Genomic DNA, 24825 nt, shown 5'->3' with positions numbered 1-24825 from the left:
TGTACGCCCGACATAAAAGATGCACGCCCCGGGCGTCCAGGCGGAGGTAAATTCAGACACTGCCCTACACCAACTCTTAAGTATAAAAACGAACCCCAACCCATAACCTGCATAGTACAGTGGAACCTCGCTAGTTCGCAGTTCCACTTTCGCGGGTCTAAAAAATATACCTTACCTTCTCAATAAAAGCATTTATTGACTTGACGCCATTGAGCGGGAGCTTATGTCAACAGAGCTCACGGTGTGGACACTCTTATTGTGAAGGGGAGGGGGAGGCCCTGACACAATACTTAGTCATGGTGAGTTACACCCTCCTTCAACTCCTCCCACTTCACCTCCTTATGTGGCGCTCAGTTTATCATGTAGGAACTCGGCGACGCGACGTAAATATATTCTCTTCTGTCACATTTCATCTCAAGTTTGACTTTATTATACCAAAAGCGAGCGGTTGTTTTTACTACCTAAACACGGCTAATCGTGTGTGGTTTCGCGGATTTGTTGTAAAAGCCGTTCGATGCCGCTAGCTAAAGTATGTTGTTATTGTCAGAAGGTAGCTCTTTCACCTTCATTAAAATGAACACAGACCATTTTTTTAACTGTTGTTTCCCAAAACGCTTCACAAATATCACATTTTCACTGTTTTTATTTTTAATATGTAACCGGTAGTGTTAACAAGCGAAATAAACTGCGATGGTTGCATGTGGTTGAGAGCGGTTAATACAATCATACTCAGGGTTGGGTAGGGTTACTTTAACTTGATTACTTTCAATGACTTTTGGATTACCCCAATAGCAGCCGTGCAGCCATGTAAGGCGCTAACCTGATTATTGGGGGTATTAGGGGTTCAGTGTCTTACCCAAGGACACTTCGACATGTAACACGGAGGAGCCGGGATTCGAACTGCGATCTCTTGATCCCAAGACGAGCGCTCTACCGCCTGAGCCACTGCCGCCCCCAATTCCGTGTACATACAACATATTTTACAGGTTTTTTTTTGTTATAATTTTGACTCTTTCTCTCTCTCTACCCGTATTCTATATGGTGTACTGTATACAGGGGGTGTATACTGTATACCTGTATACGTTTTTTTAAGCATTTCTGAAGGGGCACCGCTAGTTCGCGGATTCTCAGTTTTCGCGGGTGGTCTTGGTCCCCATTAACCGCGATACCGAGGGATTACTGTATTGACTATTTCGGAAGGATTTGCATTATACTGTAGTTGCGAAAAACTCAATTTGTACATCAGATCATTGGTGTGAGTACCGTAAATTCTGGACTATAAGGCGCACCTGACTATAAGCCGCACCGGTATATTAGCCGCATAACTGAACAATTTTATTGGAGGGAACCTGTATAGATACGTTGTTTCTCTGTTGCTTGCTGATTATCTAACATATATGGAACTCCGACCACTAGGTTGAAACACTTTTTGCCAGAGGAGAGGCTGAGTCATGGTCCTTACCAGACCGCTTTGAACAAATTTATTGACACTAATAACAGAAAACAAACTATGAGGTTTGAACAACTCCTCTTGACAATCTCAACAGCAATCAAACACATTGACCAGACCAGAATATTCCAACATTATTAGTATCTTACGGACGGCTGAATGGGCGGAGAATGATACCTTTCGTTATCATTTGATGCAGACCTGCAAAGTCCAGGTGCTCGTTGAAAGTAATCCAAGGAAAAAAAAGTGTATATTTCCAAAGGTAAGGGTGGGAAAAATATATATCCACTATTGTCGGCCGCGTCCACAAACACTCACCTTTACTGGTTTCTACATCCCATAATCCCCCGCGTCTGTTACGCCCCTTCTTTTTAATTGGTCAGTGCAAGACTTATCAGAACAAGTGTCCAAAATAAATACATGACAAAAATATACAGTTGCAAATACATATTATACATGGTTACACATATTTAGAAAGAAAGACGGTACACCGAGAGTTTTCAAAGCTTTAATAATAATTGTGTGTAATTCCAGAGGACATCATGAATTCCCTTCATTAGGCTAAGCGAGCAGGCTCTGCTCCATTGCAAATATTGGAACCCAAAGTCACATAGACAACTAAACACACAGACTTTGAGGTAACACACCTAAAGCACTCCTCCAATGGACTCTCAGTCCCGGGAGGACATTTATTCCCGGTTTTAAGCAAACACACGTGCTAATGACCGACCTAATGCTCTCACTTCACATCAAGTTGTCAACACACAAACAGACGCACAAACAGGATCGGCCAAAGCAAACGGGAGCTAGCGCTGCGGCTAATTATTTCCAGCGGCCGATGAGAGCCCATCGGTTCCAGACGGACGCTAATTCCGGTAGAGGCGCATCGCCGCTTCCTACCACCGCAGACGCCGCTACCGCTTGCTAACCGGGGGCAACGGTAAGACCACAGAGCTGCCATCTGTACTACCCTTGAGACACAAATAACCCAAAATGGACCAAAAATGGACTAGACCGCTACTTAGATACCAGGGTTGGGTAGGGTTACTTTAACTGAAATACTTTCAATGACTTTTGGATGACTCCAATACCAAATATGCTCATAAAAGACAAAAGAAACCAAATGTGAATAAAATGATGACTCACAACACGCGGTAAGCTTTCTCTCCTGGCTTTGATCTCTTTGATCTCCGGCAAAACGAACATCAAATGCGACAGAAACAAAAAGAAAATCAATCCAAACAGCTTGCCAACATCATTTTTGCTGTTCCATGTATTCCAAAATTTAGTCATTTTATTCATATTTAGTTTATTTTGTCTTCTATTAGCATATTTGGTATTGGAGTCATCCAAAAGTAATTGAAAGTAATCAAGTTAAAGTAACCCTACCCAACTCTGCTTACATATTGAGTTGAACCTGCTATAATTAGTTAATCAAGCATCACTGTTGAGTTAAGGCTGCATTAACTCTAGCGATAAACCTGCTTTAACTATTTGAATACGCTTTATTTGTTGAGTTGAGGCTGCTTTAACTCTTGAGTTAAATCTGTTTTAACAAGTTAAATAAGCTTTAAATAATGAGTTAGGCTGCCTTAAATATTGAGATAAACCTGCTTTAACTATTTGAATATGCTTTAATTGTTGAGTTAAGGCTGCTTTAACTCTTGAGTTAAATCTTTTTAACTAGTTGAATAAGCTTTAAATAATGAGTTAAGGCTGCCTTAAATATTGAGATAAACCTGCTTTAACTATTTGAATATGCTTTAATTGTTGAGTTAAGGCTACTTTAACTCTTGAGTTAAATATTTTTAACTAGTTGAATAAGCTTTAATTAATGAGTTAAGGCTACCTTAAATATTGAGATAAACCTGCTTTAACTATTTGAGTACGCTTTAATTGTTGAGTTAAGGCTGCATTAACTCTTGAGTTCAATCTGTTTGTTTTAACAAGTTAAATAAGCTTTAAATAATGAGTTAAGGCTGCCTTAAATATTGAGATAAACCTGTTTTAACTATTTGAATATGCTTTAATTGTTGAGTTAAGGCTGCTTTAACTCTTGAGTTAAATCTTTTTAACTAGTTGAATAAGCTTTAAATGTAGAGTTAAGGCTGCCGTAAATATTGAGTTGATCCTGCTACAATTAGTTAATTAAACATCACTGTTGAGTTAAGGCTGCATAAACCATTGCGATAAACCTGCTTTAACTAGTTGAATATGCTTTAATTGTTGAGTTAAGGCTGCTTTAACTCTTGAGTTAAATCTTTTTTTAACAAGTTAAATAAGCTTTAAATGTTGAATCAAGGCTGCCTTACATACAGGGTTGGGTAGGGTTACTTTAACTGGATTACTTTTGGATGACTCCAATACCAAATATGCTAATAAAGGACAAAATAAACTAAATATGAATAAAATGATGACTCACAACACGCGGTAAGCTTTCTCTCCTGGCTTTGATCTCTTTGATTTCCGGCAAAACTAAGATAAAATGCGACAGAAACAAAATGGAAATCAATCCAAACAGCTTGCCAACATCATTTTTGCCGTTCCGTGTATTCCGTTACTCCCCGAGCCTGCACAAAATTGAGTCATTTTATTCATATTTAGTTTATTTTGTCTTTTATTAGCATATTTGGTATTGGAGTAATCCAAAAGTCATTGAAAGTAATCCAGTTAAAGTAACCCTGCCCAACCCTGTAATTTGATGATTAAAACTGAATGAATATATAGATTTATATGATATATTTGTCGCCGATTTACAATTTCAACCTGGATAAGACTCCATTTTGGGGAGCCATAGATCTCTGTTGGGACTCATAGATTTTTAAGCATGCGAGTCCCCGGGACCCATCACTTTTTACAGCTCAAATGAACACTGTAGTCCACAACACAAACGGTGGCAGTAAAAACGGTGACTCGCTGAAAACACACTTGCACTTGTTGGTGTGCGTGCAGATGATTCGAAGCGCACATACATTAACTTGACACGATCTAAGCTAACTTCCTGTGGGCGTGGCCAGAGGTTTTGTCTGTTAAACCCTCATCCTGCGCGAATGGCCAGCGCAGCACATAACGCGAGTTGAGCGGTTTCCGTTCAGCAAAAAAATCATTTGACTTCCAAATAAACAAGTTATGCATGTCGCAAATCCAAAAAGTGAATGTTTTAATTGAGTCAGCGAGATTCCGATTTTTCTCAGATAACTATCAAACCTAAAAATGTGAAAAATTTTCAAATCAAAAACTACCTGTTGCTGTCAGGACCAGAACGGAAACAGGATCCACTCACGTAACGTTTCTCCCAGTTTTATTGGGAAGAAGGGAAAGGATTATACACACGATTAGGTGATCACTGGTCGCGGGGAGCAGGTCGCTCTGAACGCGGAAGTGGGACTTCCGTGGCGAGCGACGGAGGTGTCGGGAACAGAAAAAACGGGTCAGTAGATAGAAGAGCAAAAACGTGATCGGGATCAGAAACAAGTCAAAAGCCAGGAGAGGAGTGTAGACACGGTCGAGAACAAAATCGGATCGTTATTTGGGGCGGGAGAGCAGACGTGGTCGAGATCAAAACAGATCGTAACGGGAGACAAACAGGAGCAAAAACCAGGACAGGCGAAAAAGGGCTTGCCGTGTAAAAACAGATTTTTGCAGACAGACCGACAAAAGGGGACTGACAGGACAGAATTTAAATACTGACAGGGAGCCAACCTATCAACAAGTTTCAGCTGGCTCCACACGGGCGGGGGGGCGATTGGGCACCATGGCAACCGTGACATACGGGCGGGGCCAATTGGGTGCCATGGCAACCGTGACAGTTGCCTGTTGTTGATCCCCGCATACGAAAAACAAAAACATCCCTAATATTTTCGTATGTCTTTAATTTAAGTGCATTCACAGCTATGTCATTTAATGTATTTCTATTTACGATTGCGGGAGTGTTTGTCTCTGTTTGTGTGCATTTCTGCACGCGTGCGGTTGCGTTGCGAACGTAAGCGCGTGTAAATGAGGCGGCACAAGTGAGCATTTACGCATTCTTCCACTCACCAGTTCACGGTCCGCGAATGCCACAATGCCACCGTGTCACTGCTTTTAAACACAAACACACACAAATGACACCATTGTACCGCAAACAGACTGGCAATGATTTGAAACTGTACTATAATGATAACTAAATTAACTCGATGTGTCCTGGGCAGGGCAGCACGGCGGCGCAGTGGTTGGCGCATGTGCGGCACAGTTCAAGTCATGGGAACCTCCTGTGTGGGTTCAAATCCAGCTCCAGACTTCCTTTGTCGCAAATGAGCGAGTTGTCTGTCCCTGTGTGCCCTGCGATTGTCTTGCAACCAGTTCAGGGTGTCCCCTGCCCACTGCCCGATGATTGCTGGGATGGGCTCCAGCCCCCCGCGACCCTACTGAGGATAAGCGGTACGGCTAATGAGATGAGATGAGGTGTCCTGGGCAGTGCTCCCTCTAAGCTGCGCGCGTGCGCAATTGCGCACTGCTCGCACATTCTCAGCGCACAAGAATATCCAGCCAGCGCACAAAAATCAGGGCTCAAAATGACTAATTAAGAAGCGTCTTAAATCAAAGTTACAGTGCATGAAGGTAAAAATACACGGGTTAGTAGAGTTTGTCGAGAACCGGCTTCTTCGGCTCGGCTCACTAAAAGGAACCGGCTTCTTCGGCTCGGCTCACTAAAAGGAACCGGCTCTTTTGGGTCCTAACCGGCTCTTCAGGTTGTTTTTGCTTCCTTAATCCCAACATGACCAAATATTATGTAAAACTATGAAAATAGTTGTTTTTGTGGTGTTCAGTATGAGGTGGTTTTTCGAACACCACGTTGACAGTGACTCCACCTCATCTCTGTACGCCGCCTCGTCCCCTTCAGAGATGAGGCCGATCAAGGTGGTATCGTCGGCGAACTTAATGATTGTGTTTGTGAGGCACAAAAACGAATGAAGAATTTGCGGTGTTAAAACTATCAACTTATTTAGAGGACTGGGAATTCTTTCTTAACATGTCAGAAACTAAATAGTATTTGCCCCTGCACCAAAAACATTTTGTTGTGAAATCTTTTCTGGGTTTACCTTTGAGGACAAGATGTGTCTGGAGTCTCGGCCTTCTCTGGTTCTTCTTTGTGCAAGGAAGACCAGCCAGCATTTCTTCTTCTCGAATGTTAGCATTAATCTAGTGGATTTTACATTGAAATCCTTTTTTTACAAATCTGTGTAATTTAATAGTCATTTTATCCCAAATAACATTAACATTCTTTTGATTATTATTTATAACCAGGGTTGGGTAGGGTTACTTTAACTGGATTACTTTCAATGACTTTTGGATGACTCCAATACCAAATATGCTAATAAAAGACAAAAGAAACTAAATAGGAATAAAATGATGACTCACAACACGTGGTAAGCTTTCTCTCCTGGCTTTGATCTCTTTGATATCTGGCAAAACGCACAGAAAATACAACAGAAACAAAATGAAAATCAATCCAAACAGCTTGCCAACATCATTTTTGCCGTTCCATGTATTCCGTTACTCCCCAAGCCTGCACAAAATGTAATCATTTTATTCACATTTAGTTTCTTTTGTCTTTTATTAGCATATTTGCTATTGGAGTCATCCAAAAGTCATTGAAAGTAATCCAGTTAAAGTAACCCTGCCCAACCCTGGATATAGTACATACAGACAAACAGGAGGACACTACGCCTGCTTCTCATCACCTGCACCTGCAAATCTAAAGGAACCAGTAAACATCAATATTTAAGGACCGTGCCCACAGCAAAAGCTGTCAGATGTTTACCTGCTCTTGATGGCACTGGAGTTTTAAAACAAAATTAGCTGATATAGTCAGGGTTGGGTAGGGTTACTTTAACTGGATTACTTTCAATTACTTTTGGATTACTCCAATACCAACTATGCTAATAAAAGACAAAATAAACTAAATATGAATAAAATGATGACTCACAACACGCGGTAAGCTCTCTCTCCTGGCTTTGATCTCTTTGATCTCCGGCAAAACTAATATAAAATGCGACGGAAACAAAATGAAAAGGAATCCAAACAGCTTGCCAACATCATTTTTGCCGGTCTATGTATTCCGTTACTCCCCAAACCTGCACAAAATTGAGACATTTTATTCATATTTAGTTTCTTTTATTAGCATATTTGGTATTGGAGTCATCCAAAAGTAATTGAAAGTAATCCAGTTTAAGTAACCCTACCCAACCCTGTTTATAACCTCTATGTTCCAAGCACAGTTGTGTCGTTTTTTTGCAGCGCAGTGGAAGTAGTACAGACAGATTTTCTTGAAATGACCCGGTCCAGATAGGCGACCTATAATTACGCCGCCTGTGTGTTTTTTTTGTCCAATCGCTCCACCGACTGCAAATTCCTGATTTTTGTGTATTTTTTTACGCCGACGCTGCTTTATCACTTTAACACACTCGTAAAAATAGGAACAGTGGTGATCAAAGTACATAGGTAGAAGACATGGATTCTAATACCTGTACTGTGTCAACTACTCTCCAAAGGTGTACACCGCGATTTGCGAGACTGTACGACAAAAATATCTCATCTCATCAGCCGCACCGCTTATCCTCATTAGGGTCGCGGGGGGGCTGGAGCCCATCCCAGCCATCTCCGGGCAGTGAGCAGGGGACACCCTGAACTGGTTGCCAGCCAATCGCAGGGCACACAGGGACGGACAACTCGCTCGCTCATTCACACCTAGGGACAATTTGGACCGGCCAATTCACCTGAAATGCATGTTTTTGGAATGTGGGAGGAAACCGGAGTGCCCGGAGGAAACCCACGCAAGCACGGGGAGAACATACAAACTCCGCACAGGAAGTCTGGAGCTGGATTTGAACCCGCGACAGGTTCCCATGACATGAACTGTGCCGCACAAGCACTAACCACTGCGCCGCCGTGCTGCCGACAAAAATATATTTGTGTAAATTGCTCTTTATTCTTAATATGCATTTTACATGAACAATGGAAAATATGAGTATAAAAAAGTTACAAAAAAACATGAATCCCTCAGCGCACAAGAAAATCTAGCCAGCTTGCAAAAATCAGGGCTCGAAATTGCTCATTAAGAAGCGACTTAAGTCAAAGTTACAGTGAATGAAGGTCAAAATACACGGGTTCCCCTGATGTTGTCTTCTAAATGAGGTATTTTGAAGTCAAGGTCGAAGTAGAACGAAGTTGAGTAAAGTCAGTAGAGATTTTCGGGAACCGGCTTCTTCGGCTCGGCCCACTAAAGGGAACCGGCTCTTCCGGTCCCAAACGGCTCTTCGGGTTGTTTTTGGTTCTTTAATCCCTACATGACCAAATATTATGTACAACTATGCACAACACGACTTAAAGAAAGGGGGGAAATAGAACAAAAAAGAAAAAAAAATACCAAAATGAAAAAGTAGTGAAAAGCTGAGAAAAAGGAAACAAAAGGAAGAGGAAAAAAAGAAGGAAAATTTTAGAAAAAAGCCAGAAAAAAAGAAAAGAAAGAAACAAAGGAAAAAATAGAGAACAAAAAGAAAAAAGTAACAGCTAAGAAAAAAATAAACACAATGAGATGTTTTTAAAGGAATTAGAAAAAAAGTAGAAAAAAAACAGGGAAAAAGAAAAAAAAGTTTGTGTTGCATTCAACTAATTTCCAATTATACCAAGTCAATCTTGTTGCCAACATTGTACTTCCACTAAAAAATGTGATTAAGTACAGTTCTATATCTTGCAACCGACTAAATAAGCCCCAAAAATGTTAGTATTATGCGTCAAAAGATACCAGGAAAAAAAAAAAGAAAATCTTGTGAAAGAATTGTGGTAAAAACAAATTACGTTTGTAGGCCGTAAAACCTTTGCAATAATACATGAGTCAATTCATTCAAAAGTGAAACATTTTTTTGCATTGCCGGAAACTCAGCAAAATGTAACGTGATGTCCAGTTTTGGACATGTTGGATAATGATTTAGTTGCCACACTTGGGATTGCCGTTGCTTACTGTTGTTTCAAGCGTTGCTCACCGACTTTGTGTGAACGCTCAGACCCGTAAGGAAAATTACAGGGAACATTGTGTGCCAATGCTCCACTGTGAATACTATAAGGTTTCATTAACGAGTACTTTATATGCTCTCTCTCAATCACAAATACATGCTTGATTGACGAACTCATGTTATGATAAGAGCTAATATATCAGTCTCCTCTTGACTGTGCTTCCCTAAAACAAGTTAACTTGACTTTTTACGCTGTCTCTTAATCTCAAACACGCACGTTTATATGGCACGATCGTTTTAACTTCTCAATTTTAACAGCGGCGCGATTCAGGTCTACAGTGCGTAGAGGATTTGCTACAGTTGTCAAGACCAGAACGGAAACAGGACCCAATTGCGTAACGTTTCTCACAAGTTTTATTAAAGGAAAGAGGAAAGGCTGCGCCCACGATTCGCTAGGCGCTCTGAACCCCGGAAGTGGATTTTCCGTGTCGAGCAATGGCGGTGTCGGGAACGGAAATAAGGGGTCAGTAGCCGGGACAGGAGAGCAAAAACGTGGTTGGGGTCGGAAACGAGTCGTAAGCCAGGTGAGGAGAGTAGACGTGGTCAGGATCAAAAGAAGTCAAAGGCCGGGGGACAGACCGGAGCAAAAACAGGTGAGAGTCAGGGTCGAAAAAAGGCTTGCCTAGTGTTAACTGAGGTTCGCAGACGGACTGACAAAATGGGACAGATAGGAGTGGGCTTAAATAGAGACAAGAGAGCCAATCAGAGTGCGAAGCAGTGGGCGCCAAAGGAGCCGGCACAAGTGATGCATATCGGTAATCATGACAACAGTGGCTCTGCTTTATCGCAATGATGACTCACAACACGTGGTAAGCTTTCTCTCCTGGCTTTGATCTCTGGCAAAACTGAGATAAAATGCGACAGAAACAAAATGAAAATCAATCCAAACAGCTTGCCAACATCATTTTTGCCGTTCCATGTATTCCGTTACTCCCCAAGCCTGCACAAAATGGAGTCATTTTATTCCTATTTAGTTTCTTTTGTCTTTTATTAGCTTATTTGGTAATGGAGTAATCCAAAAGTAATTGAAAGTAATCCAGTTAAAGTAACCCTACCCAACCCTGACAACGAAATATATGGTGGTTTAAAGGACTTATTTAAAAGTTGTTATTTCTGCATGTAAATATGAGAGTATTATCTACCGAACTGAAATTTGTATGCTCAATCTCTAGGCAACGGCGTCAAAGAATAACTCTTACTTTCCAAAAACCTCAAGCCGGAGACCCAAAACAGCTGTTTATATTTTATTTGTTTCACAAAGATAATTTACACAATTTTAAAAGTGTATAATTGTGGGCAATTTGGTTCACGCTCTCTAAAATATGCGTAGGAAGCGAAGAAAAAACTCGTGGTGGGTTCAATTCCCGTAAGCCACTTTTTTGGATGCGTGTTTTACGCAAAATGGAACGGCACTGCCAAGAAAAAATTTGTTTTGTAAGACTTTTTATTATCTTAGTTTATTCGAGAGAAAAAAAATAATAATAAAAGAAAATATATATATATATATATATATATATATATATATATATATATATATATATATATATATATATATATATATATATATATTATTTATTTATTTTTTTCCATATGAATATATAGATTTTTTTTTCGTTTACCAGTAAAATGGGAACAATTATGAGGGCATTATTCTTCATTTTAGATGATTTTTCCTGAGCACTCTCAGGAAATGTAGTCGCTGCTGGGCGTATAAATTGATATTGGTTTGATAAAAATATAAAAAAGAAATAACTTTTTTTTTCATACATTCATACATACACACATTAAATCCAGAGGCCATCGGCTGCCATCCCTATTAGTGTGTATAAGCCTCCCTCAGGTCCCTTTCCTCACATTGTGAGTCTGTGCCTTGCCATAATCATATTTTATCTCTATCACTCGTTTTTTTTATTTTATTGCATTTTAACCATTGTGTTTGCATGTGTATGAGTTATTTTTGTTGTTGTTGATGTTAGGGTGTTTAGGGGGGGGATTTTTATGTTATTGGGGATTTTACTGTCTTGTATGCTAAATGTTTTTATACAGCACTTTGAGTGGCAATTGGATTAGATTGGATTTGATTCATGATAATTGTGTCACAAATGAATGAACTGGATTGTGATCCGAATACGGAAGTGGATCTTCCGTAGCGGGCGATGGCGGTGTCAGGGACGGAAAAACAGGTCGATAGCCGGTACAGGAGAGCAAAAACGTGGTCGGGGTCAGAAACGGGTTGTAAGTCAGGACAGGAGAGCAGACGTGGTCGGGATCAAAACAGGTCGTAGCGGGAGACAGGCAGGAGCTAAAAACGGGACAGGCGGGAGTCAGGGTGAAAAAAGGCTTGCCTCGTATAAACAGAGGTTCGCAGACGGACCGACAACCGGAGATTGACAGGACTGGGTTTAAATAGGGACAGGGAGCCAATCAGAGTCCGCAGTGGTTGGCGCCAAAATGATGGATCAGTAATTATGACATTTTAACGTTAAAAACGTAAGAAAAAATAACAAAAAAGTTACAAAAACTGACCAATTGCACTGCATTTCAATGCAGAAGTCAGCAGAGAATGTCTGAGTCTTTTAATTTGGCTATGTGCATTGCGATTGGCTCATTGCTTTTGACGTTGGGGCTTAGCAGCATTGCAATAAAATTCGGTAATATGCAATGTAGGGGGTGTGGTTTAATGTGGGCCTTTACTCTGCCGGGTGGAGTTAAAGAGCCTCATGGCATGAGGAAGAAAAGATCTCTCCAGTCTGTCCGTGGTACAAGACTGTGACAGCAGTCTGTCGCTGAAGCTGCTCTTCTGTCTGGAGATAATGCTGTGTAGTGGATGTGATGAATTTTCCATGATATGTGACTTAAGACCATTTTTCACAAGGTGCGCCTCCTAGTGCGGAAAAAAACGGTACTAAATCAGAAAACGAATAGTGTGTGGCACTGAATAACATATTGAAAAGACTTACTTCTCCAAATATGAATCTTTTTTAACAATCTCAGCGTCCGACGAGGGACAGGACAAAGTGTCTTTGTGGCGGCTGTGCCCGGCTCGCTAGCTTATTTTCGGAGCGGCTACTCTGGTTTTTAGCGCTCCAATACACTCGTTGTACTCATCATAGAACACACATACAACATTGCTTTCATTGTGAGTGTGTGTCGGTGTGGATAAGAAGGGGTTAAAGCAGGGAACGACTGGAGCCAGAAACATTGACCCAGACATGACCTGCCAATGAGAACATGCCTTCTCCCGCACACACATTGGCTAAAATAATAGCAAAAAGAGCGCTAGCATCATGACTCAAGACCGCTAATAATCATTATGTCAATTTCACTCCGCGCATTCGATTGTCGGATTTAAAAAGCAATGTTACGTACAAGATTATAACGTATAATCGAAGCTTCCCGCTAATAAACGACTACCGTATTTTCCGCACTATAAGGCGCACCGGGTTATAGGGCGCACCCCCAAAAAATAGTTTTTGGTCCTATATTTTCCATACATAAGGCGCACCGGATTATAAGGCGCTTCAATGAGAACGTGGACAAAACAGTCAGATGGTTCAGTCCAACTTATTACCCCCTTAACATTCCCAAAGCTTGCAAAGAAGCAAATGCGTGTCTCAGACATGTACGGAAACAGTGTCCGTACGATGTCACCAATCACTCAAATGCATCGTTCCAAATATCATTCGGAAGGTTAAAGTCTTGGGATTCAAGAAATGCCAACCATTCCTTAGTTTCCATTTTATTTTTTGCTGGCCACTGTGTGGACAGCAAAGTAAGAATTTTATTGTGCAGGGAAACGGGGTTCTTTACCGTGCATATGACGATAAACACTTTGAATTGAATTGAGTTTAAAAATAGACTCATCGCAGAAACATCAAGATCGTTCTAAAACAAGATACCGGGAAAATATAAAGCCGCATAGCTCACCTAAGTTCTCTTGCAGCCTTCACGTTCATTAATGATACGTAACCATGGTCTTCTTACAACCGTGAGTGTAGTAAATCCAGGAGAGTCAAATATTTACAAATACAGAATAGTAAAAAATGTTTTCTCTATGCCGTAGTGCAACCCAACGTGTGATTCGCATTCATCTTTTTCGGCCAATCGCAGGCTTTGTTTCGCCCCTTTAGCCTATGCGAGCCTGTTAATGATAAAAAGGATCCGCCCCCTTTACCTCCGAATAACTTTAGCCAATTGTGACTGATTCAAATGATGATTGACACACTGGTTAGGAACTGAACGCCGGTATATAAATCCCAGCATACACCGCGGACGACTTCGCCTTCGGGGGAAAATCGAGTCGGCGGCTGCTTGCCTTAGTTGCAAGACTTTGCGACTTAATATTGATCCATATATAAGGCGCACTGTATTATAAGGCGCATGGTCAGCTTTTGAAAAAAATAAAGGCTTTTAGGTGCGCCTTATAGTGCGGAAAATACGGTACTTCCTGGCGTTCGGCCAATCAGATATCACCGCCTCGCCGCTTTGGAAGCACATTAGCCGTGAAAAACGCTTTTTAATGGGCCGGATTCATAAGCGGCTATGTGTGTGTGTTGTGGTGTTTTTTTTCAGGATTTGGTCATGATTTGTACACGCAGAGTGCCGCACTTAAACGTCATTAAGTCCTAAACGACGTCAGTCCGGTTCCACGGCGCCAGTGTTAGTGCCTCCAGAATGATTTTGATCGTGGAAAACGACTGACGCTACTAATACGAACTTTAAAATGGAAGGGTTTGAAAATGCTGGTCTTCTAGTGATCCCAAGAGCCAAGAAGAGATCCGCAGGTTCGATAGCCTTTTCCATTTGGGCCCCGGTGCTGTGGAATGCTCTTTCCCCTGAGATTCCATCTGCAACCTCAGTGGAAATATTTAAATCTAAGCTTAAAACACACTTCTATGCAATAGCCTATGAAGGACCTATACTTCATGTTGACAATGTCTGTGTATTATTTGCCCTCATGTAGGTTTTAGATCAGGGGATGGCGTCATAATAGTCTGCTGTTTGCAATAATCTGTGGTCTGTGCAGCCCTTTGAGACTCTTTGTGATTAAGGGCCAAACAAATAAACATGACTTGACTTGACTTGAGGTTTTTGAGTATTTCCTTGCCCTCATGTAGGTTTTAGATCAGAGGATGGCGTCACAATAGTCTGTGGTTTGCAATAATCTGTGGTTTGTGCAGCCCTTTGAGACTCTTTGTGATTAAGGGCCAAACAAATAAACATGACTTGACTTGAGGTTTTTGAGTATTTCCTTGCCCTCATGTAGGTTTTAGATCAGGGCCTGGTGTCATAATAGTCTGTGGTTTGCAATAGTTTGTGGTCCTTGCAGCGCTTTGAGACTCTGTGATTAAGGGCGTTACAAATAAACAGGACTTGACTTGACTTGAGGTTTTTTAGTTTTTCCTTGCTCTCATGTAGGTTTTAGATCAGAGGATGTCGTCATAATAGTCTGTGGTTTGCAATAATCTGTGGTCTGTGCAGCCCTTTGAGACTCTTTGTGATTAAGGGCCAAACAAACAAACATGACTTGACTTGACTTGAGGTTTTTGAGTTTTTCCTTGCGCTCATTTAGGTTTTAGATCAGGGGATGCTGTCATCATAACCTTTAGTGTGTACAGCCCTTTGAGACTCCTTGTGATTAAGGGCGTCATAAATAAATTTGAATTGAATTGACTTGAATATTAAAACAAATACATAGTATATAATATCTGGAGAAACTTTGAGTCCAGGAAATACGGTAAAGTCTCTCCATAATTTTGGAATGTAAGTCGCATAAGCCAAAAAATACATAATTGAGAAGGGAAAAACTTGTATAAGTTTCTGTACTGGTCATATCCCCGCTGATTTTTTTAAATCTAAAAACGGACATGAATAAATTCATTTTTATGGCTGGCACTGTCATGATTACCGACGTGAATCACCTGTGGCTACTCATTTGGCGCCAATCGCTGCGGGCTCTGATTGGCTCCTTGTCCCTATTTAAACCCAGTCCTGTCACTCTCCTGTTGTCAGTCCGTCTATGATCCTCTATTGATACAAGGCAAGCCTTTTTTTGACCCTGACTCCCGCCTGTCCTGCTCTTGCTCCCGTTTGTCTCCGGCTACGACCCGTTTTGATCCCTACCACGTCTGCTCCCCTGTCCCGGCTTACGTTCCATCCTTGATCCCGACTATGTCTACGCTGCTGTCGTGGCTTACGACTCGTTTCCGACCACGTTTTTGCTCTCCCTGTCTCGGCTACCAACCTGTTTTACCGTCCCAGACACCGGCATCCATTTCCATATTCGGATCACAATCCGGTTCCGTTCTGGTCCTGACAGGCACAGCTTAAAATCTGGTGTGTTTCTTCCTTAAATTTGCGAATGCCGATTTTAATCAGGTGCGCTTTGTAGTCGAGAATATACGGTACATTTTCAGAATCCTAACACGTTCAATGTCGTTGAGAGCCATAGACGCCAATCCTTCATTTTCCATTTGATGAAATTCACGACCAAAAGATGAGCCAAACGCAGTCCTAGCTGGAACTGACTTCCTGAAAGGTTTCCATTACCTTTTACGCTACAATCGGGTAGTCTCTCTCGGCCCGACTAAGTGCTGACCACAAACTTTATGGTCCGCCATCAAAAATATTAAAACGGTTTAACATTTACTGTTTCAAAGACGGTTGAGGAAAAAAAATGGTGTATAATAGCCCCACACCTGGGCCGCGGCCAATAGAATTTCGTACCCCCAAAGAGGCAGTTTGAGACGGGGAAGTGCGTCACATGCCCATTGGGAATGGTATGCTCCTTTGGGTCATCCAATTGGGCAATTTTGGATTCAGTTGGCCAACGGGAGACTACACGTCCGCAATCTAAAACAATTTGGGTCATGATTACCGATATGATGCACCGGTGCCCGCTCCTTTGGCGCCAACTGCCCCGGACTTTAGCTCCCTGTCCCTATTTAAACCCACTCCTATCTGTCCCCTGTTGTCAGTCCGTCTGCGAACCTCAGATAACTGAGAAGAAGGCCGATAAGCGGCAGTGGCTCAGGAGGTAGAGCGCTCGTCTTGGGATCAAGAGATCGCAGTTCGAATCCCGGCTCCTCCGTGTTACATGTCCAAGTGTCCTTGGGTAAGACACTGAACCCCTAATGCCCCCAATAAGCAGGTTAGCACCTTACATGGCTGCACGGCCGCTATTGGGAAATGTGAAGCACACTGTAAAGCGCTTTGGGAAGTCTTGACTTGAAAAGCGCTATATAAATGCAGATCATTTCATTTCAACACTAGGCAAGCCTTTTTTGACCCTGACTCCCACCTTTCCCATTTTTTGCTCCCGTCTGTCCCCGGCTTCAACCCGTTTTAATCCTGACCACGTCTACTCTCCCATCCAAGCTTTCGACCTCTAATTGTCCCCGACCACGTCTACTCTCCTTTCCTGGCTTACGACTTCCTTCCGAGCCCGACCACGTTTTTGCTCTCCTGTCCCGGCTACTGACCCGTTTTTCCGTTCCCAACACTGCCATCGCTCGCCACGGAAGACGCACCCCTTGGTTTACTGATCAAACTACATCGCTTCAACAAGACTGCAGGAAATCTGAAAGAAAATGCTGCGCTACCAAGCTTGAAGTTTATTGGACCATCTCTACTTCATTCCAGTCCACCATCTCCACGACAACCAATAACGGCTAACCTTTACGGTTCACCACATAAAGCTGTCATCGGGAGACCTCATTAGTTGTTGTTTTTTTATATCCACCTGTACGCCACGCCGCCGTCCTCTGCTTAAACTCTCGGGCTTCGTGCAGCTGCCGAGCGTTCACACACACATCTCCGAGATCTTGGCCTTCAAGTAGATGTCAAACCAGGTGGGGACGAGCTACTACGAGCCAAAGCACGATACAAAGCAGACTCTCGTTGAAGTGCAGTAAAAACACAATGTACACACATTCACACACTTCCTTCTACTAGGTGAAGGAGCGTCCGCCGAGGGCCGTAAAAGTGAGAGATTAATGTGGCAGGGCGGTGAGAAGAAAGCCGATAAGCGAGCTTGAGGTGATGATATCATCGCCTCTGAGATCATTTAGGCAGTTTGCGCGGGAAGCGCCTTTCCCTGCAGCTGTGTGTGCTTGGATTACAGAATGTGAGAGAGAGATATCAGGGACTACTTTCATCAAGTTTGTCCTGAATCGGTACCCGATTCTGTTCATACCTTTAATACAGCCTTGGCGTTGAAGTGGTACGGGTTGGGAGTGTGAAGCGGCCGGGATGTTAATCAGCACCTCCAAGTCTGAGACCATGGTTCTCAACCGGAAAAGGGTGGCATTGTCAAGGTTGCCAGGTGTCCAATTGGCCCCCGCCATGTGGCGCCAGCTTCTGTCACGGTTGCCAGGGCGCCCTATTGGCCCCACCCATGGACACCAGCTGAAACTCCATGACAGATTGTGATCCAACTTAGTAAAGAGACTATCTCCAGCACAGTATTGTAAACGTTTTTCAACTAATCTGTAATTGGAAGACCTTGACATCAAAAGTGTCATGCTCTACCAGAAAAGCTAGCTTCTGAGGATGCATATAACATGGAGTTAAAAATATCCTGGTCCGCAATCTGACCCAGTATGTTTCAAACACAGGATTGTATTTTAACACCCAAAATGAGACTCACAGCCAGAGTTATGAGTTTAAATGTCTCATGCTCTACCTACTGATCAGGTAAAGCATCTGACGAGGCTTTTTGGATGAAGAGTTTCCTGGTCTGTTGATGTTAAGTTGATACTTTTCAAGCACAGGATTGTAAAAGTAATGCGCCCAACGTGGGGCTCGAACCCACGACCCTGAGATTAAGAGTCTCATGCTCTACCGACTGAGCTAGCCGGGCACAGATAACAGTGTCATCACACCTGATAACATGGACAGTGCCCGGCACAGGATCGTGTCAAAAGTGGTATGCTCCAACAACAAGCTAGCAAGGCTTCTGAGGATGCATATCACATGGTGTTAAAAATATCCTGGTCCGCAATCTGACCCAGTATGTGTCAAGCACAGGATTGTATTTTAACACCCAAAATGAGACTCACAGCCACAACTATGAGTTTAAATGTCTCATGCTCCACCAACTGATCAAGTGAGGTATCTGACTAGGCTTTTTGGATGAAGAGTTTCCTGGTCTATTGATGTGAAGTTGATACTTTTCAAGCACAGGATTGTAAAACTAACACGCCCAACGTGGGGCCTGAACCACCGATCCTGAGATTAAGAGTCTCATGCTCTACCGACTGAGCTAGCCGGGCACAATTAACCAGTCATCACACCTGATAATGTGGACAGTGTCCGGCACAGGATCCTGTCAAAAGTGATATGCTCTACCAACAAGCTAGCAAGGCTTCTGAGGATGCATAGCACATGGTGTTAAAAATATCCTGGTCCGAAATCTGACCCAGTATGTGTCAAGCACAGGATTGTATTTAACACCCAAAATGAGATTCACAGCCAGAATTATGAGTTCAAATGTCTCATGCTCCACCTACTGATCAAGTGAGGTATCTTACTCGGCTTTTTGGATGAAGAGTTTCCTGGTTTGTTGATGTTAAGTTGATACTTTTCAAGCACAAGATTGTAAAACTAACACGCCCAACGTGGGGCTCGAACCCACGACCCTGAGATTAAGAGTCTCATGCTCTACCGACTGAGCTAGCCGGGCACAAATGGCAGTGTCATCACACCTGATAACATGGACAGTGCCCGGCACAGGATCGTGTCAAAAGTGGTATGCTCTACCAACAAGCTAGCAAGGCTTCTGAGGATGCATATCATATGGTGTTAAAAATATCCTGGTCCGCAATCTGACCCAGTATGTGTCAAGCACAGGATTGTATTTTAACACCCAAAATGAGACTCACAGCCACAACTATGAGTTTAAATGTCTCATGCTCTACCTACTGATCAGGTAAAGCATCTGACTAGGCTTTTTGGATGAAGAGTTTCCTGGTCTGTTGATGTGAAGTTGATACTTTTCAAGCACAGGATTGTAAAACTGACACGCCCAACATGGGGCTCGAACCCACGACCCTGAGATAAGGAGTCTCATACTCTACCGACTAAGCTAGCCGGGAACAAATAATTGTGTCATCACACCTGATAACATGGACAGTGCCCGGCACAGGATGGTGTCAAAAGTAATATGCTCTACCAACAAGCTAGCAAGGCTTCTGAGGATGCATATCACATGGTGTTAAAAATATCCTGGTCCGCAATCTGATCCAGTATGTGTCAAGCACAGGATTGTATTTTAACACCCAAAATGAGATTCACAGCCAGAATTATTCAAATGTCTCATGCTCTACCTACTGATCAAGTGAGGTATCTGACTAGGCTTTTTGGATGAAGAGTTTCCTGGTCTGTTGATGTGAAGTTGATACTTTTCAAGCACAGGATTGTAAAACTAACACGCCCAACGTGGGGCTCGAACCCATGACCCTGAAATTAAGAGTCTCATGCTCTACCGACTGAGCTAGCCAGGCACAGATAACTATGTCATCACACCTGATAAGGTGGACAGTGCCCGGTACAGGATCGTGTCAAAAGTGGTATGCTCTACCAACAAGCTAGCAAGGCTTCTGAGGATGCATATCACATGGTGTTGAAGATATCCTAGTCCGCAATCTGACCCAGTATGTTTCAAGCACAGGATTGTATTTTAACACCCAAAATGCGACACTCAGCCACAAATATGAGTTTAAATGTCTCATGATCTACTTACTGATCAAGTGAGGTATCTGACCAGGCTTTTTGGATGAGGAGTTTCCTGGCCTGTTGATGTAAAGTTGATACTTTTCAAGCACAGGATTGTAAAACTAACACGCCCAACGTGGGGCTCGAACCCACAACCCTGAGATTAAGATTCTACTGCTCTACCGACTGAGTTAGCCAGGCACAGATAATATTGTCATAGCTCCTGACAAGCTGGACAGTGTCCGGCACAGGATCGTGTCAAGACACCCTCTCACCCTCTTGTGACTGTAATCTTTATATGAATTCTTCCAGTTTATCTCAGTGCTGCCTGGCATATTGTGGCTCTACGTGGTACTACACTGAACATGCATACTGTACAACTCCAAATTCAGACTCACATAGTGCTGTAAACTATAAATTGTGTTCCTGTACTCTGTAATCTATGACATTGTTGCAGGAAACTGGTGACAGCAGCGCCTGAAAAAAGAAATTGAGTTTTTCTTGCCCTCATGTTGGTTCCAGATCAGGGGATGGTGTAATAATGGTCTGAAAAATAGTATGTGTAATAACCATTGAAGCCCTTTAAGACTCTTTGTGATTAGGGGTTTACAAATAAAAATGACTTGACCTGACTTGACTTGACTTCTGTAAATTGCACCTGATTATAAGCCGCACCCACCACATTTTAAGAGGAAAACCAATTTCGTACTTACACAAGCCGCACCTGTATATAAGCCGCATGCGTCCACATTAAAAAAATATAACACAAACACAAAATTAACCCAAACCCGACTTAAATTCCCGCGATTGAAACTGAATGTCCTTCATTAAAGTACAGAGTCCAAAAATCACAGCCGGCAAAATGAACGGAAAATGATACCGGTACTTAAGGTTTGATGCAGACCTGCAGAGTCCGGGTCCCGTTGAAAGTAATCCAAGGAAAAAAGTGTATATTTCCAAAGGTAAGGGTGGGAAAAATATATATCCACTATTGTCCGCCGCGTCCACAAACAGGTCTCACCTTTACCCCGCTTCCCGTCACCCCGCGTTTGTACCGCCCCTTCTTTTTTATTCGCCCGTGCATATCAAATCAGTGTCTGAAATAAATACATTACAAAAATAATATATATATATATATATATATATATATATACATATATATATATATATATATATATATATATATATATATATATATATATATATATATATATATATATATATATATATATATATATATATATATATATATATATATATATACATATATATATATATATATATATATATATATATATATATATATATCACAGCCATATCCCCCTAGTAGGAGGTGGCTAGAGTCATTTCTGACTCTTTTTGTGAGATTGATTCAGAGGAGGGGATTCCCAGCCCCCTCGCTCAACCCAACTGAGGTGTTGGGAGTCATTAGGTGACCAAACCCCCCAATTCCAACCCCTCATGCTGAACGCCAAGCAGGGAGGCAACGGGTACCAATGTTTAAGTCCTCAGTATGACTCAGCTGAGGCTTGAACCACAACCTCCCAGTCTCGGGGCGGGTGCCATACCCCCAAGGCCACCGAGCTTGTTATATACAGTTGCAAATACATATTATACATGGTTACACATATTTACGAAGAAAGACGGTACATCGAGAGAGTTTTCAAAGCTTTAATAATAATATAACTTTCATCCCAAACAGTGCCTGTGACAGGTAGCAACACGCTAGCAACACGCTCGCAACACAGTAATCGGGTCTGTTAAAAAAACATACCGTACTTGTAAAAATCACGGTAAACCGTCCTCATCTTCCTCCTAAGAACTGAAGCCATCAAAGTCGTCTTCCTCAGTGTCGGAAAGAAACTTTGTCGTATAGACGTCGTCCCACGCTCCCGTAGCCTCCCTCGCGCTGTCACTGTCGCTGGAAGTATCATGTACTCCTGATTCTGTGCCCGCCTCTCCGTCACTCAGCAGACCGGCTTTTCGGAACCTGTTTGTGATGGTGGATTTTTTATGTGCCTTTCTTTTAGCATTTTGCATGAGGGTATGTTTACGCTAATTTAATTTAGGCACAAGCCAAAAAGTTGCAGTCTTCCTCTGTGCATATATTCCACCGGTCTAAATCTTACCTTTTGTACTCGAGCTTTAGAAAAATGACATAAATTGGCCGCATCACTGAATAAGCCGCAAGGTTGAACGTTTGGGGAAAAAGTAGCGGCTTATAGTCCGGAATTTACGGTATATAGTTTTTACGAAACACAATGTAACCTAATATACCCACCGTGTGACATTTTAACGATTTATTGTCAGTTGTTGGAAAAACTCTCACCGTGTTGAACACAATGGCTAACATGTTACAGATGTGAGGGCGGAGAGTCTGTTAGATTGATGGCACGTGGGATAAAACAGTTCTCAGTTAGATAAATAAGTCCTGTACTCTGGATGTGTCTCGCCCACTCTCGCTCTCTGCGGGACACACTGCTGTCTTTGTTCCCTTTGAACACGCGTGTTGCAATGGTATACGCACGTACCGGATCGGACCCGTCTTTGAAACGGTACGCCTCGTATTCTTCGCGAGCGCTACGCAAACAAGCTTTAAAAGCAAAGCCTTCGTAAATAAGAAGCGCTGCCAAAGTGTCGACGCCCGGCAAGCCCGGTGCCTTCTCGCATCCCCGCCCGTTACGTCCTATCAGGATTAGTGTGGAATGTGGGCGCTTCCTCCTACCGTCCGACCGTCCTCCGTTGTATTTTGTGTATGGGTACAGCATGGCCGTGACCACGGGCGTCATTTTTATGCACCATTACTACGCGCAAGTGTGCACAATCATTGATTTACTTTTAGAAAGAGAAGTCAAACATTTACCTTTCTTTCACAACATCTAAAAAAATGGTTAAAGTGAAAAAATACTATATTTATTTGTTCATCATGCACATTTCATCTCATCTCATTATCTGCACTGCTTATCCTCAGTAGGGTTGCGGGGGTGCTGGACCCCATCCAAGCAATCATCTGGCAGTGGGCAGGGGACACCCTGAACTGGTTGCCAGCCAATCGCAGGGCACACGGGGACAGACAACTCACTCGTCCATGCACACCTAGGGGCAATTTGGACCGGCCAATCAACTTGAAATGCATGTCTTTAGAATGTGGGAGGAAACCGGAGTGCCCGGAGAAAACCCACGCAAGCACGGGGAGAACATACAAACTCCGCACAGGAAGTCCGGTAGCTGGATTTGAACCCACGCAGGAGGTTCCCAAGATTTTAGAGCTGTGCCGCACACGCGCTAACCACTGCGCCGCCGTGCTGCCCATGATGCAAATTTTCTTCCCCTAAAATAAACCTCAAATTTTGGGTGAGTGTTATTCATGGGGTTTTACGGTATTTGTGAATGGATTCATTCATCAGTCGAAAAATCTTCTCATCAGCTGCACCGCTTAACCTCAGTAGGGTCGCGGGGATGCTGGAGCCCATCCCAGCAATCATTGGGCAGTGGGCAGGGGACGCTATATCTTTAAATCTATGTTATAGATGACATATGATAAGGCATTAGAATTGATCTCATTATCACGTTTTTTATACATGGTACCAGAGACGAACGTGAGAGAATGGAGGACACAGAAATTCGTCCTGAAAAATTATAAATAAACAGAAAAAAGCACGGCAAAGGAAACAACTATTCCTCCCACCGTCCGTGACCATGGGCGTCATTTTTATGCACCATTACTACGCGCAAGTGTGCACAATCATTGATTTACTTTTAGAAAGAGAAGTCAAACATTTACCTTTCTTTCACAACCTCTAAAAAAATTCAAATACTGACGCTGCCCTACTTCTGATCGATTGTTAGTAAGTTGAATTTTTTCGTAAGTTGCTTCAGCGCTATATTTTGTATGTTTAGGGTTTATTTAAGTATGTTTAAGGCTTGTATGAGTAACCGGTATTGTTTTGTACTAAAAAATAAACTTCGTAAAATAATATGCGCTATAAAGATAAAGTTTAGTTACTCTTACTTTTAAGAAATGGGCTTCAAGAGGTCTTCTTTCGTGGTTCACATAATAATATGCTCTATAAAGATAAATAAAGTTGAGTTTAATTAACTTTTGGAAGATGGGCTTCAAGAGGTCCTCCTCCGAGGTAGAAAGTGGCAAAGAAAATGCGATTCCAACCATTTTCTCAACCGCATTAAGCTTTCTTTTTCCACTTTCATTTTAAAAGAAACAGCTCGCCTTTTCTTCACACTTTACACCAACCATATTGAATAGATGCATGAGATATTAAACAATAAAAACATCCAAGTTCTTAGTGCGCTGGAGATACAGTATAGAATGTTTACACACAAACTAGGAAAAGGAAGCGGATTTCTTCTTCGCGGTGGATTCTGGGTGTGCTCTCACAGTGCCACACGCCGGTAGTGGCGGAAAGAAGTACTACAGTAATGTCCTGTTCTCAGAAAAAGGTGCACAATACAAAATCTAACTTACAGCAATGTCCGGATATTTTTCAACATCCCGAAAAAAATGTTCGTATCTACCATTTTACGTAAGTCGAATGGTCGTAAGTAGGGGAGCGTCTCTACACTTTTCCAAAGGTTTTAGTGTTGTAAACT

The 24825-nt window shown here is 42.3% G+C and overlaps 1 protein-coding gene and 3 non-coding genes across 5 annotated transcripts in view; 1 reads left to right on the top strand and 3 right to left on the bottom strand.

Annotated features, from left to right (window-relative positions):
* bbs9 (Bardet-Biedl syndrome 9) overlaps nt 1–24825 on the top strand; it is a 266939-nt gene that overhangs the window by 205850 nt on the left and 36264 nt on the right. The gene's annotated exons all lie outside the window — the stretch shown is intronic.
* On the bottom strand, nt 18292–18364 carry trnak-cuu (transfer RNA lysine (anticodon CUU)). Its single transcript has one exon. It is a non-coding gene; the product is annotated as a tRNA-Lys (tRNA).
* On the bottom strand, nt 19114–19186 carry trnak-cuu (transfer RNA lysine (anticodon CUU)). The gene has a single exon. It is a non-coding gene; the product is annotated as a tRNA-Lys (tRNA).
* On the bottom strand, nt 19526–19598 carry trnar-ccu (transfer RNA arginine (anticodon CCU)). The gene has a single exon. It is a non-coding gene; the product is annotated as a tRNA-Arg (tRNA).

The sequence above is a fragment of the Urocampus carinirostris genome, chromosome 2, assembly GCF_059441175.1.
Source record: "Urocampus carinirostris isolate Australia breed hairy pipefish chromosome 2, RoL_Ucar_1.0, whole genome shotgun sequence".
Classification (NCBI taxonomy): domain Eukaryota; kingdom Metazoa; phylum Chordata; class Actinopteri; order Syngnathiformes; family Syngnathidae; genus Urocampus; species Urocampus carinirostris.
This window is presented reverse-complemented; position numbering and strand designations above follow the sequence as displayed.